The sequence below is a fragment of the Ictalurus punctatus genome, chromosome 29 (assembly GCF_001660625.3).
Source record: "Ictalurus punctatus breed USDA103 chromosome 29, Coco_2.0, whole genome shotgun sequence".
Classification (NCBI taxonomy): Eukaryota; Metazoa; Chordata; class Actinopteri; order Siluriformes; family Ictaluridae; genus Ictalurus; species Ictalurus punctatus.
The window spans coordinates 10,137,688-10,155,186 of record NC_030444.2 but is presented as its reverse complement, the minus strand read 5'-3'; the positions used below and the strand labels follow the sequence as shown (position 1 = coordinate 10,155,186).

Sequence of the window (17,499 nt, the reverse complement as noted above, 5' to 3'; positions counted from 1 at the left end):
TGCCAGAAGTTGAGGGTGATGAGGTTATACTGTAGATGATGTAAACCATATCAGTCTCATTTTAAAAAGACTTGCAAAGCATCCATCATCTGCGATTGTGGATAGTTTCTAAAAAGCTGGTATGGGTTTACAACTTGCAAGGATATCTAAAATGTCATTATTTAAATGGTAAAAGGTGCTTAGTGGTTAGCACGTTTGCCTCGAACCTCTGGGGTTGGGGGTTCAACTCCGGCCTCCGCTCTGTATGCACAGAATTTGGATGTTCTCCCCAGGCTTTGTGGGTTTGCTCCGGGTATTCCACTTTCCTCACCCAGTTCAAAGACATGCGTTGCAGGCATTTCCAAATTGTCCGTAGTGTGTGAGTGAATGTGTGTGCGACTGTGCCCTGCCTGTCCAGGGTGTACCCCGCCTTGTGCCCCGAGTTCCCTAGGATAGGCTCCCTGTGAACCTGTGTAGGATGTATGGATGAATTTTGCAGACTCCCTACAATGCCCCGCCCACTTCTGTCACCCACTCCTACTTTTATAAGTCCCCTGCCATTATAGAAATTCCAATCGATCCCAAATTTGTGTCTAGAATTCAAACCAGAATGAGAAAAGAACGTTTGTTACGTTTTTCACCCACACATCGAAGTGATGTTCTGTCAAACGTGTGGCTTCTAAACTACATGTGATCCTGCACTTAATTATTGTTAAATTTTATTTAAAAAAATTCATAAAATTAATTGTTAGATTAGTCCAGAATTGCTAGATTAGCATATATTTAAGCTTTATTATCATTATTATTATTATTATTATTATTATTATTATTATTATTATTATTATTTTAAATTTTCAGTTACACACTATAAAAATATACCCAGGCTAATCTAAAAAAATGTTTAAAAAATAATGCAAAACATTACAAGATATTACAAAAGAAGTATAATAATATTGAACTTTTGTTCATTTTACTTTATTTCAAATGACCAATTATATACAGCTAGGGTTTTCAAAAATGTTTTTAACAATGATATGCCAAATTCTGTTTATTTCTATAAAGAAGAGAAATGAATCGCCAAAGAAATGAAACAATTTCAAGGTTGAAATTAGTCAAATGTCATGAAATTGGCTTAATACGTTTATATTTGAATTATAATTTATAATTTATAATTCAAAGTATTTTAATGTATAGAGAAATGAATGAAGTATTTTAATGACTAGAGAAAAAATAACTCCAAAATCCTATGGACTTCTCTGGAATCACTCACTGTGGTAGAATCTAACAGCCTTTTTATTTTATTTTTTTGCTGCTATACACATTTGACAGTTGGTACAAATTCCTCCTGTGGCATTTTATTTGTTCACTATCAAACAGAGTACAGTGAAATTACATCTGTAAGGCGATTATGGAGCTAATTCTACGGTTAGCTGTTTGGAGTTTTCCATTTCAGATCTGTAGTTTGGCCGCTCTTGCCCTCCCGTACTGCGGAACTAGAGGCGGCCATTTTGGCACGAGGCACTTTTCAGTAATCGGGTCACGGCCTGTTTGATGAGGAAGACAATGCTCCAGTTCCAATGGCGTTCCCAGCACATTTTACGCCTGTCGGCGCGCAAACTGCAAAACGCTGATGCGACAGGCTGCGTGGTGACCTGCATGTGTGTGTGTGTGTGTTGGTCCACGCCCAGGACACAGCCTTTCACCCAGAATTAACACGATGCGCTCAGATGAATGCCGTGCTCATATCAGCTCGTGTTAGCGTCCGTGCTAAACAGCACCAGTCCACAGAGGCATTAGCTGGAAAAGAGACCATAAATAATTCAGTTGTCTGATCGGTCCATTTAAAGATACTTAGAACAGATGAGTGGAGAGGTGTTAACTACACACTGGGGGATTTACTGTCTGAATGTATGTGTGTGTGTGTGTGTGTGTGTGTGTGTGTGTGTGTGTGTGTGTGTGTGTGTGTGTGTGCTTCAGAATTCACACTCAGATGAGATAGAGATCGCCTAATTGTGGTTCTGTTCGTTTGAATTGCTACAATAAGTTTGCTGGCCAGAATCTCAGTCCCTTATCACCTGGCAAGCTTAGTGATAGTCGACCGTTTTTGGGAGGCTATTACGCATGATAGTGGAGCTTTGGCAGTCAGAGGCTTCTTAATTGAAAATGTGATTAATATTGCAGCACTGAGACTGGAGTGAGATGTCACTGCTCCCTGTAGTGTGAAAAGTGCAGCAATTTGTAGATTGTGGCATGTTTGTGTAGCTTGTAGCTTGTGTTTCCGAGCTAGATTTACCAAATATGTGTGGAATTCTTTTTTATCCCCAAATAAGTAAATGTAGTTGAGTTCTGACCTGGGCCCTGTATGCGGATTAACGGGTTAACATTGTTAATTGTTGCTTTGACATGATGTAAATAATAATAAAATAAATATATATATATAAAAACTTGCTCAGATACAGGCTTAATCCAACTGAACAAGATGAGATCAGACATTCTAAATCTTTACATATATCCTTTCTTCTTCTTCTTTTCTTCAGATGATTTAGATTTTGGCCATAAAACACTGGGGGGGGGTTGCATGGGGGTTTGTTATATATTAAAACATAATTTTCCTGTATCTTTTCGTTAAATTTGAGACGTCACAAACATAACAATTTTGTGAATGAAATTTGAAAAATTGTTTATATACTAACCTGGAATCAAACATGATGATAGGAGACTGCAAAAAAATATCTTGCAGTCTGAAAATAGCTTGAAAATAGTTCAATGTATATAATATTTCCTAATATAGGATTACAATAAACCAAATAATAAATGATCTATGTAGATATCTAAATAGCTAGCCTTTTTTTTTTTTTTTTTTTTTTTTTTTTTTTACATTTCTTCACTAATTTCATGCTTCACATTTTCTTATTCTATAGGCAGAAAAAAATGCCTCTTTCCTGAAATAAATGCTTAAAATTTCTACTTGTTATTATTTTATTGATCAACAAATGGCACATCGTACCTTTTATCCATTTATAGTTATATTCAATATTGTGGAATGTTCACAAAACAAGTTCCTGTTTTCACTCATGTTATAGCAGCTACAAACAGTCGTAAACAAAACAAACAGATGTAGATATAATGTTACTGAGAACATAAAAAGCACAACGCGCTCAGTCCTGAAGACTTACATGTGTCTGGAAACACATTCTTACAGCTTTATTTGCAATTGTTACAAATAGCTGACACTGGAGACTCCTTCTAAAAATGCGAAACGTCTCACAATATCAACAATTATGGTTTAAAAAAACAAAACAGAACTGGTTTTGTTAAGTTTTCGCCGTACACGTTACTGTGGAGGTTATTGTAGAAACAATATACTGTAATGACTGTGTTTAATATAAACATTGCAGCTGGAACTACTTCTGACCAATCAGAATCGAGAATTCAACAGCCTAAATCGTGTGCACATTTTACTACAAAAATCTTTTCCTTTCCTCTCTTCAGGCCTCCGTGTTGTTCTAATTAGCCAATCGTTATCTTGCTAATCACGGTTTAGCGAGTCTCAATATACAGTATATAGACTTTCCAAACAATACACAGTTATCAATTACATTTATCTTAGACTCAGTCTAAGAAATCTAAGATTTAGCCTGTTCAGAACGATGACTCTTTCTAAATATGGAATCTGTTATACGTCATCTAATTTTGATTTTATTAGAGGTTCTGAGGACTTTCTTAACCCACGTTTTTCTATTAAACCTTTAAAGAAACCCATCTATTCGAATTCTCAAGCATTCTTTTTAACGTTACCCTTAATCCTTTGAACATGCTTGTAATCCTTTTTTTTTTAAATAGAAATGGCCAGGTTTAATTAAAATAACGCTCCTTATCAAGCTCCTCTCTCTCTTTATTGCTCCCTACATTTTAATCACTTTATATTCGGAATACTGAAGTATAACTAGAGGTGGGTAATATGATTGTATAATATTGGTACTGTGCTTACAATTTTCTTGGATATCCCAGTTATCCTCAGTATTTTTTTTAAAAACAATCATGGACTTCCATCCATCCGTCTTCTAAACAGTCGTTTCTTGAAGTAAATATGGCGGAAATTGCAGCTTATCATTGAAAAATGCCAGTGTCTTCAATCCTCAATCCTTAGACTTTCTTGTGTTGGGAAACTTAAAGTTACAGCTTTAGCTCTGACTGTTAGAAAGCAGTGACATTGGAGACTCCTTCCATAAATGTTAAATAAACGTTGACCACTCAAATCTGACTGATCGAATCCAAATGACAAGAGCAACAGAATTCATAATGACAAATTCCAGATGTTTTCACCTGATATTGTTTGCATAATTAAAACTTCACCTTTCAGTCCCTCCAGGATTTCGTGATCACAGAAATAAATGCAAAAAACAAGCAAACTCCGCAATATTTGGAGGAGCTTGCAATTGTTTAAAATTTATGCAGATATTCTGATTTAGGCCAAGACGTGTCATGTGACATCATCACAACACACATTCAGCCAAAGCTTTCTTTGATTCATGTGCGTACACGAATCAGCTAAAAGGTCTCATTTACCAACAAACAACACTGCGAAAGACCATGCAAAATATTTTGCGCAATCGCAATTTCACCAATTCAGGTTGTTTTCTGCAAAAAAAGCACTAAGAACTCCAGAAAATTGCATCACAAATTTTTGGAAAAAAACGCAAAATGTTTGTTTTTTTTAAGCAAAACATTCGAAAAGAGTTTCGCATTCTCCAAAGAATACTTCGCATCCTCTCGTAAAACCCGTTGTGTTCTCTCCCGCGAACACACAGACTTCTGCACGGTGCACGCTCTTGTATTTGCATCATTTGAGTGATCTAAACCACTGCCCTGCTGCCAGCGAGAAATTAAACAGGAAGTACCGTTTGTACTCAACGACGAGAGGACGCAAAAGTTGTGCGACGGAACGGAAAAAAATTCGCGAGAGATAGCAAAAAAATTCCGACCAAACACAAACTTTCTTGGGAAAAATTGGGATAAATTCGCTCATTTAAAATCTCTATCCCGTGTTTACATGTTTCAGTAAAGCTGCTTTGAGACAAAGTCCATTGTAAAAAGAGCTATACAAATAAAATTGAATTGAATTGAATTGAATTCTCGGGGGAATGTAAAAGTTTTGCGAGCGAACACGAAAGCATTGAAATTGGCATTTTCCTCCTATCTCTTATTTTTTCCATCAGCATGTCCCCGTAGGGACTCTGTATAAACCTCAACCTAAAAACTACAGATAACCATTTTTTAGTTGCAAGTTGGGTCAAAACTTTGGTACTGTTACTGTTTTGGCTGAGAACCTTGGCTGAAACATTGTCCTAAGTACAATATACAGCACCTTAACTTTGATAGTTTAAAAAGTGCATCAGCGGGACAGAGTTTGCGAAAGGCAGACACCTTTGAATTGAAATAGAAAGCTCTGCATGCAGAGTTGTAGTAGTTTAACAAAAACGGACTAATGAGTGTGGCTGTGGCGCTGGTCGTCTGTGTAGAAAACTCTAGCTTCAACTTTGTGCCTAAAGCAGCCCATTCATCATCCGTCATGACTGCAGCTACAACGGATTTCGTCTTTGAATAATAAATCACGAGCGATGTGGGTTTCGGACGGCCGGCTGGCTGCGGCTAGACCCGACTAGCTAAAAGAAATGAAGTAAGATGGATGTGTGGATGCCATGTGACCTAAATCTCTTGTGGAGAGTTATATTTTGTGATGTAATCTGATGATTTGGTTAAGCTGTTTGCTGCCAGTGAATATTTGGAACTTGGTGAAAGAAAGAATCGAAGACTCAAATGAATATCTGAGAAGAATTTGACAAATTTCAGAGTTCTTTGCTAATTACAGATGACTCAGTGTTGCAAGGCTGCAGAAGTCTTGGCTCATATTTAGCACTAACCTGAGAGCATGGTTCAGTGTTTCTCCACTTTGGGCATGAGAAGGCACATGGTTGCTGCAGGCTTTGTGCCTTACAGCAAGCTAGTGCAGGCGCACAACGGCACAACATTCTGTCTCCGCTTAGCTGATGTAACCCAGCAGAAACCCGCGCTCTCTCCTTCTCTCCTCCCGCAATCAACTTATGCCTCTTGAGCACCAGGCTCGGCTGTAAAACACTCCGCTGTCATTATGTCATGCAAATTTTGGCAGTTCTTTATGACGAAACAACAGCATATGTTTTGCTCAACTCTCATTTGTAACTCATAACCAGGAGTATGCCAAACAGCTCAAAGTTTCAGTTTCTCAAGTCCTGATCGAGATGTACAAGGGCAGGGGAGGGCACATATATAGGGCTTTTTGAATGATAGTGTGTGTTAACTGGCTTAGGATCAGAGTTTCGTGTTTGCTGCATGAGCTTGTCGAATTTCGTTAATGTACAAAGGGTTGAAACGAGACTTTTCAGAGCTTTTGTCAGCTCTGATCTTGCATCAGTTTTTCTGTCTTTTATGCTCTTTGACTTTTCTTTGAAATTGACCAAACAACCTGCTATTAGCTATAGATGAGTCATTAATTTTCGAACATTGAGACAGTCTTTCAAATTACATAGTAATTTGAGTATTTTGAGTGCTTAGCAGTAATCTAATTACTTGGTTGAAGTAGAGACTTTTCTACTTCAACCAAGAAATTAGATTACTGCTAAGCACTCAAAATACTCAAATTACTATTTTAAAGTGTTTTTTCACACTTCCTGCATTTTTAACTTACTGTTAGATGTTTTAAGTGGCAAGATACCATTTGTGCCCAAATTGGGTGAATCTGTACCAACAATAGCCTCAGATTCCTGTTCTTGGCTGACAGAAGTGAAACCGAACAAGGTCTTCTGCTGTTATAGCCCATCCGCCTCAAGTTTTGACGTGGTATGCATTCTGAAATGCTTTTCTGCTCACCATGGATGTAAAGAGAAGTTATTTGAGTTACCAAAGCCTTCTTGTCTAATCGAACCATTCTGGTCAATATCCTCTGACCTCTGACCTCTATAATCGACAAGGCGTTTCTGCATGCAGAACCTAGATGGGTTTTTTTGTTTTGTTTTTTTCACCGTTCTTTTTAAACTCTAGAGACTGTTGTGTGTAAAATCCCAGGAGATAAGCAGTTTCTGAAATACTCAAACCAGCCTGTCCAACAATCATGCTCCTGTTAAAGTCACTGAGATCACATTTTTTCCTTGTTCTGATGTTTGATATGAACATTATTTGAAGCTCTTGACTTGTATCTGCATGAACTTAAGCATTGCAGGGCTTCCTCATAATTGGCTGACTAGAAAATTACATGAATTGAATATTCATTTATTTGCAGAATTTGCAATATATATATATATATATATATATATATATATATATATATATATATATATATATATATATATATATTCATTTGAATTGAGCTTTTCAAAATTAGTTTATTCAATTCAATTCAGTTTTATTTGTATAGCGCTTTTAACAATGGACATTGTCCCAAAGCAGCTTTACAGGAATATATAAATTCAGAATATAAATTTTAAATTGACGAATTAGCCAGAGGCGACGGTGGCGAGGAAAAACTCCCTGAGACGATATGAGGAAGAAACCTTGAGAGGAACCAGACTCAAAAGGGAATCCGTCCTCATCTGGTTGAGGTTTAAAATGCTGTAATAAAAATATGTACCTTATAATATGTACATTTTGATACATACTAAATCTGTTTTTGTTTTTGAATTAATTCCTCACAAAGGCAACAATATATTCCCACACCATTTCACCCACACTTGTACTTAACAAATCCACCTGACACCTACTGCTTTAGTTTATATTACCTGACAAGTGATTAAATAATTCATGATCCCTGGATCATACCAATAAAAGTCCTGGGATTTCATTTTGAAGCATCTGTATGAACACAAATACAAATATTTGTATGCAAACAGTCGGTCCCGTCAGTTCTGAGTTACGTAAACGTTGATCAGGGCTCATATAAATCATAATTCTTACCGTGCTGTTCCAGGAGGAGCCTTGCCTTTTTTTTTATTTTAATGAATCTGATTACATGGATGTGAGGGGGCAGGAGGGTGGAGCTGTTATTAGATCAGCATGCACACTGCAGAGATGCAGGAAACAGGTCTTTGTGCCTTGGTTACAGCTCGTCACAGTGGTATATGATGATTGTTCTGTACTGTAGTACTTTAAATATGCTGCATGGATCCCCTGAATCCAGAATAACTTTAGTGTATGAGGGACCCATGTAATAGAGTTTCAGGTAAAAACTGTATGATGTAACTGGGGAATCTGTGAAAGAAAAGCTTGAGGCTTCAGTGTGACCTCACTACTATATTCATTGTGATGACTAATAGAAAAGTGTATCTTACACACGTCAAGTGTAGCTCAGTGAAAAGAAAGAAATATAGAGGGATTAACAGAGAAAGATACAAAGGATTTAGCTGAAAAGCAACCTTGGTAGGAATTGTGCTCAGGGCTCCCATTAGTGTCATCATACTTCAGAACTTGCCTGAAATTTGCTTATTCACTATTACTTGCTAGTTTATTGTCTTACCCGAGGATAAATCCCAAACTAGCAGTTGCAGTTTTCTCCTGCTGAACAGCACTAGACTACTGCGAAATCACAAGGCTAGTTAGCTAAATAATGCTAAAAGCCTTATTAGCAAGCGAATTACTGACAAGAAGCTGTGCAAGAAGCAGCTTTAATTTTATCGACAGAATGACACAAGTATGATTGTTAGCTACAAATACAGCATTATGTATTAGTTGGTCCACAATGTTTGTTAAAACTTTTTATGAAACTTTTGTCTGATGGACAGAAACATGGGAGCTGTTGGCCTCAAATTTGCTGGCCATTATAGAGTACCTCAGAGTGTCTAACTCCTTCATATATACGTCAATATACTAGGATATAATTATAGTACCCACCTAACTTTTCGTATACTCACATGTCTTAGTATACCTTATATTTCAACTGTCTTGGTTTTGATATACTAGCAGAGCATCTTATGCTTAAAAAGAATGACACAATGTTTTTGATATACTCATATGTCTAAGTATAGTTAAGGAGATTTACACTACTTTACTTCTGATATACTTAAATGTCTGAATATTCTTCAACAGAATTACACTACTTTTGAAATACTAGTACGACTAATTATACTTAAACAGAATTTCACTACTTTACTGTTAACACACTTGTATGTCTTAGCAGGCTTAAATTATATGACACGACCTTTGATATATAAGTATAATAAGTATAATAAATATATAAGTATACTTAATCAAATTGGCAATACTTTACTTTTGTTATGCTATCAGGCTAAGTATAATTAAACAGGATTGCACTACTTTTTATAATTAGATATCTAGCTATTGGAACAGAATTACATTAAATTAATTTTGTTATATTAGTAGGCTAAGTACTATGTAAGTAATCAGAATTGCACTACTTTCGATATACTCAAATGTCTAAACATACTTGAAGAGTATTACACTACGTAACTTTTCATATACTATCAAAACTTAATCAGAATTGCACTACTTTACTTTTGATATACTAGATAGAATTACACATCTTTACTTTTTATATACTTGTAAGTATGAGTATGCTTAATCAAACTGACACTATTTTACTTTTGATATACTAGCAGGCTAAGTGAAATTAAACTTATGTTTATTAATTAAGTATAATTGCACTACTTTGTATACTTACTTTGTAACAGAATTACACTACGTACATTTTGTTATACTGGTACACTAAGTACAATTAATCAGAATTACACTACTTTACTTTTGATATAATCAACTGTCTAAACATAAGTGAGTATTACTCTACCTTAGTTTTCATATACTAGCAGGCTAAGTATATTTAATCAGAATTACACTGCTTTACTTTTGGTATATATAGATATGAAGTATAGTAACAGAGTTGCACTATTTTACTTTTGATATACGTGTAAGCATACTTAAGCATATATATATATATATATATATATATATATATATATATATATATATATATATATATACTTGCACTACTTCTCTTCAAAAGTGCTATTAGAATAAAGGTGACTTCAGTCGATTTATGAAATTAACAGAGTACACTTTGAAAATGTATGCAGTATATTTTGTTAAATGGTGCTCTGAAATTCAGCCTGCTTCACGAGCTGCCGTCTGACTGGAACGTATATGTGTGTATCTGTGTGTGTGTGTATGTGGGTGTGTGTGAAGTGACTCTGGGGTGGACACTTTGTTGTTGCTTCACATATCAATGTGCTGCTAAGATCAAATTGTGCTCATTAGCAACAACTTGATTTCACAGTTGGAGACAATACTGGAAATGTCTCAGTGCTTGGCACAGACAAGAAAACCCGGGGTAACGTGTGTGGTGTATTGTTGTGTTTTTGGTTGATGTGACAAAGATGCTATAAAATACTGGTGTGTGTGTGTGGGTGTGTGTGTGCTTAATTATTTAAGCTTCAGAAGAATTAATTATCATGAAATGGTCCACTTAGTGTGGCTGAGGGTCTCATTATTCGCACTGTAATTAAATTCAACCTTTTCATGTTCAGGAAACCTTTGTGAAGTATGTCTCAGAAGGAAGGGGCGAAAAAAAAACCCATTCTGCACTTAGTAAAAAAAGTCAGAAAGACGCAGGATCCGATGCGCAAGTACATCTTAAAAATGCAAGAACAGTAACGCATGAGATGGGAGAACAGGAGAAGGATAGGCCATCAGAATGCTAATGGTGCTAGAACAGGCTGTTTAGCATCCAGCGCTAATGCTATTGAGAGCAGAGACTCTCGCCGCTCTAAATCTGCCTCTTAAACACTTATCTGTCCGGCGCTCAGCCTCATACATTTATTATCACTCGCATATATATGCAGGCATGGACGTCATCAAAGGCATCTTACATATACAGGCCATCTGCCACATCAAACACACACACACACACACACACACACACACTCACACAATAACACATCATCATAATGGCCGTCTCAGTGCGTTATGTGAAGTCTAATGGGGCTTTTCAGGGGAAGAGCACCACTGAGCAAGCGAAAAATCCTCACCATCACCATTATCATTATCATCATCATCGTCATCATCGTCATCATCATCATCATCATCTGGAGTCTTCAGCACTATCACTACTTATTCATTTCCTCAGTGTTTATGTGACAATTCCAGTTATTTTCCAGCTCACCCTCTCTACTCCACTACAGATTGCTCAGAATGGCAAATGAATAAGTTGTGATTATTGGTGTTCCTCATAACGTCAGGAGCATACGCCCAAGTCTTGGTTTATACAGTATTTCACACTATATGTGAGGTATACGTATGTAGTGCTCCTCAACAGTGCAAAATGTGTTATTTAAGAAAACAGTTAGCTCAGATTGAAAAAAAATAATAAGGAATCACGTTTCACATCAGACATCAGAATGTGATCTCAGGTGAGTTTATGGTGTAGTTGTTGGTTTGAGTTGATCGCTTTGGATTTTGGATATATACCTCAATATTTCGGCTCAGGATTGTCCTTGGAACAAAAACTGATCTAAAGAGTACATTACAAGGTACATGTATTAACATTTTGGACATTATTGTTCCTTAGAGTTAGAACTGAAGTCCAAATGTAATGTCAGGTTATGGAGACGGCGGAGACAGATGCACGTGAAGATTTAGAGTTTTAATAAAGATTAGAACAAAACATAAAAAGACAATACATACAAGGCAAGAGAGCATAACCTGACAACAGAGGAGAAACAAAGCAAGACAGAGTGAGGCGTAAACAGTGGCTATATGCACACAGGTGCTAGGTAACAGGAATAAGGATCAGATGCAGGTGGTCATGTGACTGTGATGCAGAGATGCAGTGGTTGCTGGGAACTGAAGTCCAGAGCTCCCTCCGGCAATTCATGACAGTAATGCTCAAGATTGCTCACAGTTCCAGGTTTAGGGTCAATTTATAATGGGAAGGGTTCGAGTGTCTGAGGTTTGAGACTTCTCTTATTTATTTATTTTTTTAACGTGGGCGAGAAGTGCAATTAAAAAAAAAAAAAAAAATCCCCTCACTTTTGGGTTGAATATCTCTGTTGGGGGACCAGATACGAACTTAAAATTTTCAAAGAGATAAGTTCTATATAGTAGCATTCTGCTCTAAAAAAATTATGGGTTGAGAGTTCACTGGTTACAGAGCTAGGGCTAGGGGAAATCTGGGGAAAAGCCTATTTTATTCATGCATTTAGAGAAATTAACATATGTAAAATAAGCATAACATGATAAATTGAACAGTATTTCAAAGTAATTATGTTTATGATCGACATACAGTAGCTTATGCTTGTCAGTGAGGTCTAAGATTTTGCTAAATTTTATCCTGTAGACTTTGGTAAGCTTGTTCAGGTGTGTTTGATTAGGGTTGGAGCTAAACTCTGCAGGACAGTGGACCTCGAGGGCCAGATTTGAAGAACCCTGATCATTCATGTTGGTACAGGTGTACAGTTGGCATGCGTGAATAGATGTTATCCAATTGTAAAATTACAGCAGGAAGTTGGGTGTTTTACACAAGCCGTAAGTGACTTCAACTCAGAAGTCACTTACTGCTTTTACCACATGAGAAGCAACACAGCTCTGTTTATAATGCTGTTCATTTGTAACACACCCAACTCGAGATGGACTGACCCTACATAAAATTGAGCCAAAAAAAACAACCATCCAGTGAACTGCCATGTTGACCAGAATGACCAGACTGCTTCGAGCTGACATGAAGGCAACGATAATTGCAACAGCCACTCTTTATAACCATAGTGAGCAGAATGCACAGCACATTGAACCTTGAAAGCAGATGGGGTTAAACAGCAAAAACAAACAAACAAAGTAGACCACAATATGTGTATCGTGGTGTAACATGATATTAATGTTTGTTTGATGTAGGATTTGGGTATAATTTAATTACTTAGGTTGAATGTAAATGTAAGTTTATTTGTTGTAAAACCATGGATCTGGCAACCTTGTCGCAAGGCTTGGTAACCACTTTTCAAAGCAGATCACGTCTTGTGATATGTAATCTCTTAAAGTCTCCTCAGGCAGCTGTCAATAAAATATCTGGCTAGAGTCTCTAGTCTCAGCGGTGCCCACGGCTCAGGAGCAAAAAAGACCCGACTGGATTGAACATTTTCAGTCAAATCAGAATAAGGAGGCAGAAGGCGTCTTTACTTGCCAGTCAATTCTGCTGTTTAAGGGGTGTGGCTTAGGAAGGAGTGCTGATCAGAGTGTGTTTGTTTGGGTTTAGATTTTTAGACCACTTCTCAAAATCACCTTTAAACAGATGCTGTTTATTTCAGTGTTTAACAAGGAGCTGGAAGTAAAATCTAGCAGCATGCACAATATATATATATATATATATATATATATATATATATATATATATATATATATGTGTGTGTGTGTGTGTGTGTGTGTGTGTGTGTATATATATATATATATATATATAATAATTAAAAAAAATAGTATTTTTCGCTCTTAAATAAATTGAAATTTCTTCTGTCAAGAAATGTACTAATGTCTCCTTTTTCTCCTTGTTCTTTTGCAGGGGATTATAGGAAGTGGACTTTGGTTTGACCTTTGCTCTGATTGTGCTTGGAAGTTTACTCACCTGTAGCCCTGTAGAAGGACACACACAGGTAAGGAGGATGTGCTGTTGTTATGCTTAAGCTCTCATTCATCCATAGCAAAGCTCCCACCCCGTTTCACAGGCTGCGCCATGTCTCGGTGATGTATTAGCTGTTAATGGTAATTTATTTAGTCTTCACTTTGCTCTCAGAGGTGTTCATGTTCATTCATATTTATGAATTCAGGAGTAATTATACATTTTATAGAGCAGACAGATGGGAAGCATTAGGCTGATATGACAATATGATGTTTTTGGCAATTTTTTTTAGACCATAGGTCCTCATCATCATCATGTGCAGACTTGCTCAGAAGCCAGTACCTCCCTCCCCCCCGCGGAGTGAAACGTTTGTCGCTCGGTAACCACGACGACGCGTGTCTTCGCTTGGTAACCACTTGCAGCGCGTGTTTTCATTTTGTTCCTCCATTCAAATGGTTTCGGCGCAGCCATGCAAAGGAGCAGCTGCTCCTGCTCTCTTATTCTGTCTCTTCTCTTTCCCGTATTTGTCATTGTTTTGTCTCTCTTGTGCCCTCATCCAATTTTTCACACCAGAGCAACAGCTGAGTGAATTCAATTACTCAGCGCCTTCTCCTTTCCTCACGTTCCTTCCTGCGCTTTATACCCAACGGTTCTTACATGATAAATAAACGCCGTCGATAATAAACGAATCTGTATGTAGCAACCTCATGATTTGGACTCCATTCAGGGTGCCATTATTTTCAATCAGCTAGAGATCACTTGTTTATGCTTCTTGAGATATGTCTATATTGTTTTTCAATTTCTATAGTGTAAACTTAAATATTAGCAAATTCCTCCATAATAAACAACACTAGGGCTGTGCGAAATGATAATATCATGATATTGATATGATATTAATTATTTAATTTTCCAACTTAAATATAATTGCTTATCTTGTTCCAGAGGTGAGAACAGCTGGGATTTCTTTAGCATTAGCATTGTGACGATACGGGAAACACCCGAAAAGTCCCAATTTCCTGCTTCTTCAACTAAAGCAGTGGTCAGATTAAATGGTAGTAATATTTGCATGGTGGAAAAGCCACTTCACTGAAGGGGAAATTGACATGAAAGCTGCACATTAGCTTTCAGTTACTTTCACTTTGCACTGACTTTATCTAGGTGAACTTTGACCTATGAATTTGCTAAACAAGGTTTTGTGAACCAATAGAAAGCAAGAGGGCGGGGCTATGGTCTTTCGTTGGTAAACACACAGGGTAGACTGTGTTGTTTATTCTGTATACTGTTAGTATGGACATCAGGTTTTTTTTTTATGGTAACATTATGTTTTTATTCTCGTAGTCTGCTACGATTTTCAAAATTAAATACTTAATTAAATGATCCCCATCATGTGTAGTAAAATATCAGAATATACCCTAGGTATGTGTACTCTATTGACATAGAATGCTTCACGAGAAAATTGTGAGGATCGAAGAATCGATTATTTTGGAAACAATATAATAATGGAAATAATCATAGTGCTGTTACACTGTTTCTTAACACATTTACACACACTTTAATCTACGACTATAACTATTGGTTATAAAAAACGAGGAAAAAACGAAACACTCGCTTGTCACGGACGTGGAATTTATCAGCTTTAATTTATTAGTTCTGCATCCGTGGCGCAAACGTTTTTAGACAAATTGTCTCAGTGAGTAGCGCAGACTCAAATGTCATGCACCAAGCAGAATTATCCACGTGAAATATGAAACCTTTGCGTATAATTAATGACTGATATTTAATATTAAGCAGCTTTATTCAATAACAAGCTAAGTGCTTGTAGGTCGTTCTTCAATAATTAATGACTGTGCTTGGCTATTTGTTTCCTGGATTGATTCATCTATTAAAACAGCCTAGAGGAAGATTTTGTACATCTTTTCTTTATATGAAAAGCACATACAGTATTAATGATAAGAAATGATGAATTCGTTACGGACACCTCTAAAGTTTTAGATGACTTCCTGGTTTGAAAAGAGTTCGGTTCAGTTTGTCTTTTATGCCGTAGTGTCTCTGCCTCTTACAAAGTAAGGCTCAGTCACAAATCAAGCAGCCTATTAGTGGTGAAAGGTGTCAAATTAATTTCAGTCTGAGGACTTTATTCAGTCGGAATGCAGTAATGTGGCGTGACGTGGAATTGAGTCCTTCATTCAGCGCTCTCCTTGGCTTAATGCGAGCTCGCTTCTAGTTAGTGTCAGTCGTGGTGATGAAACGAGGGGGTGAGAAACACAAAGACGCACAGGCACTCATAATACCAGTACGTCTCAGTCGTCACACTCTATGATATTTCATCTCATATCCTTCGTGCTCTGATTTTCCTCTTTTCTATCCACTTGTGTTGTGAGCGAGGGTGATGGAAGGCCATTGGGAACCAGAAGGCAGATGCAAATCACATGATTTGACTGAAAGCAAGGACCTGAAACTGTTTACCTTTCGGCTCGAGTTAGCGCTTTGTTAAACAAAATGGCTCTTTGATTGCAACTAGAGGTTGGCGCTGTTCTTGCTACTGCAACGACTGAACCATCAAAACGCTAAGAGACTCTTAAAGGCTAGTAGGCGCGTTCACACATGTTTATTCATGGTGCGATTTGCATACTCATTTGCATACATCTATCACATTGATCTATAGAGTGTATTTGTTTGTGTTTCTGAAGGTGTGTGAAAATGTGCAGTATTAGGTCCTCATGCACACTCAGCTTCCTCCTGCAGTGTGTGTGTGTGTGTGTGTGTGTGTGTGTGTGTGTGTGTGTGTGTATGTGTGTGTGTAGGACGCAGAGAGCTGACTAGCACTCCCTGAGACTCTGAGCGACTGAAGGAGAAACTGACAGCATCATACAGCTCAGCAGACAGGACACACACACACACACACACACACACACACACACACACACACACACACACACTAGTACAGGCTTATCTGTGTCTCTGAAGTATTACTAGAAAAAGATTTCTCTTTTGTTTTGTTTTCGTGATAAACTTTGACTTTAGTGCCATATTAATTGGCCTCAAGCTGCACTTTATAACTTAAAAGCCTTAATAAGCTCCCAAGGCAAAAAAACAAGTTGTTATTTATTTCCTAAGACTTGATAGTGCTTCCTCTTGTCTTCCAATCTTTTGTGTTTTCAGAGAGTTCCTATCATCTAATGTTGATTCTTTTCCTACAACAGCACACACTATGGTGTTTTATTCCTGTTATATACCACAGCAATTTGCCACTGTTTACAACTTCTAAATGTTTACCCGAAGTAAGTTAGTTTCACTCGTGTTCAAACTAAAAGCCATTCCCTCACTTCCTCTTGAAGTCAAGTTCTCTTGAAGAAACAAAAATGCAGCTCGTTACTGAGAAGCAGCAAATATCTCCATCCTGAAAACTTCCCCGTGTCGGAAAATGTACATGAACAGCTTTAGCTTCGACTTTTATACCGGAGACTCCTTCTAAAAGCAGTCCCTCGCAGAAACCAATGCAAAATCAAACAAACGCTGCAGTATAGAGAGGAGCTTTCAATTTTTCGGAACTACCGCAGATTTTAGACGGGTCTAGGCCGAGACGCATCGTGTGACATCATCACAACGCGCCCTTCGATTCACGTGCATCAAACACGAGTACAGCTAAAAGGTCCGCCCTTTTCATGCAGTTGCAATTTTGCCAAGTAGTTCTCCACAAAAAAGCACAAATCAACTCTGCAAGTTGCATTGCAAATTTGAAAAAAAATTATTATAATAGGAATTACTTGATACATTTGACTATATTCAAGATAGCTAATTCGTGATTTAAATGAGCACCGACGCTACTGTCCGAGCTACTGTAGTAGAATATGAACACTTTCTGGGCCTAGTTTGCT

The 17,499-nt window shown here is 37.3% G+C and overlaps 1 protein-coding gene across 11 annotated transcripts in view; it reads left to right on the top strand.

The window, feature by feature from the left end:
* The window catches only part of LOC108260972 (adhesion G protein-coupled receptor L3), a 338,157-nt gene that overhangs the window by 37,391 nt on the left and 283,267 nt on the right, over nucleotides 1-17,499 (top strand). For all 11 annotated transcript variants that reach the window (XM_047152306.2, XM_017461737.3, XM_017461736.3 and 8 more), the window contains exon 2: nucleotides 13,565-13,655. The gene's annotated coding sequence lies outside the window, so the exon portion shown is untranslated. The remainder of the gene's footprint in view (nucleotides 1-13,564; nucleotides 13,656-17,499) is intronic.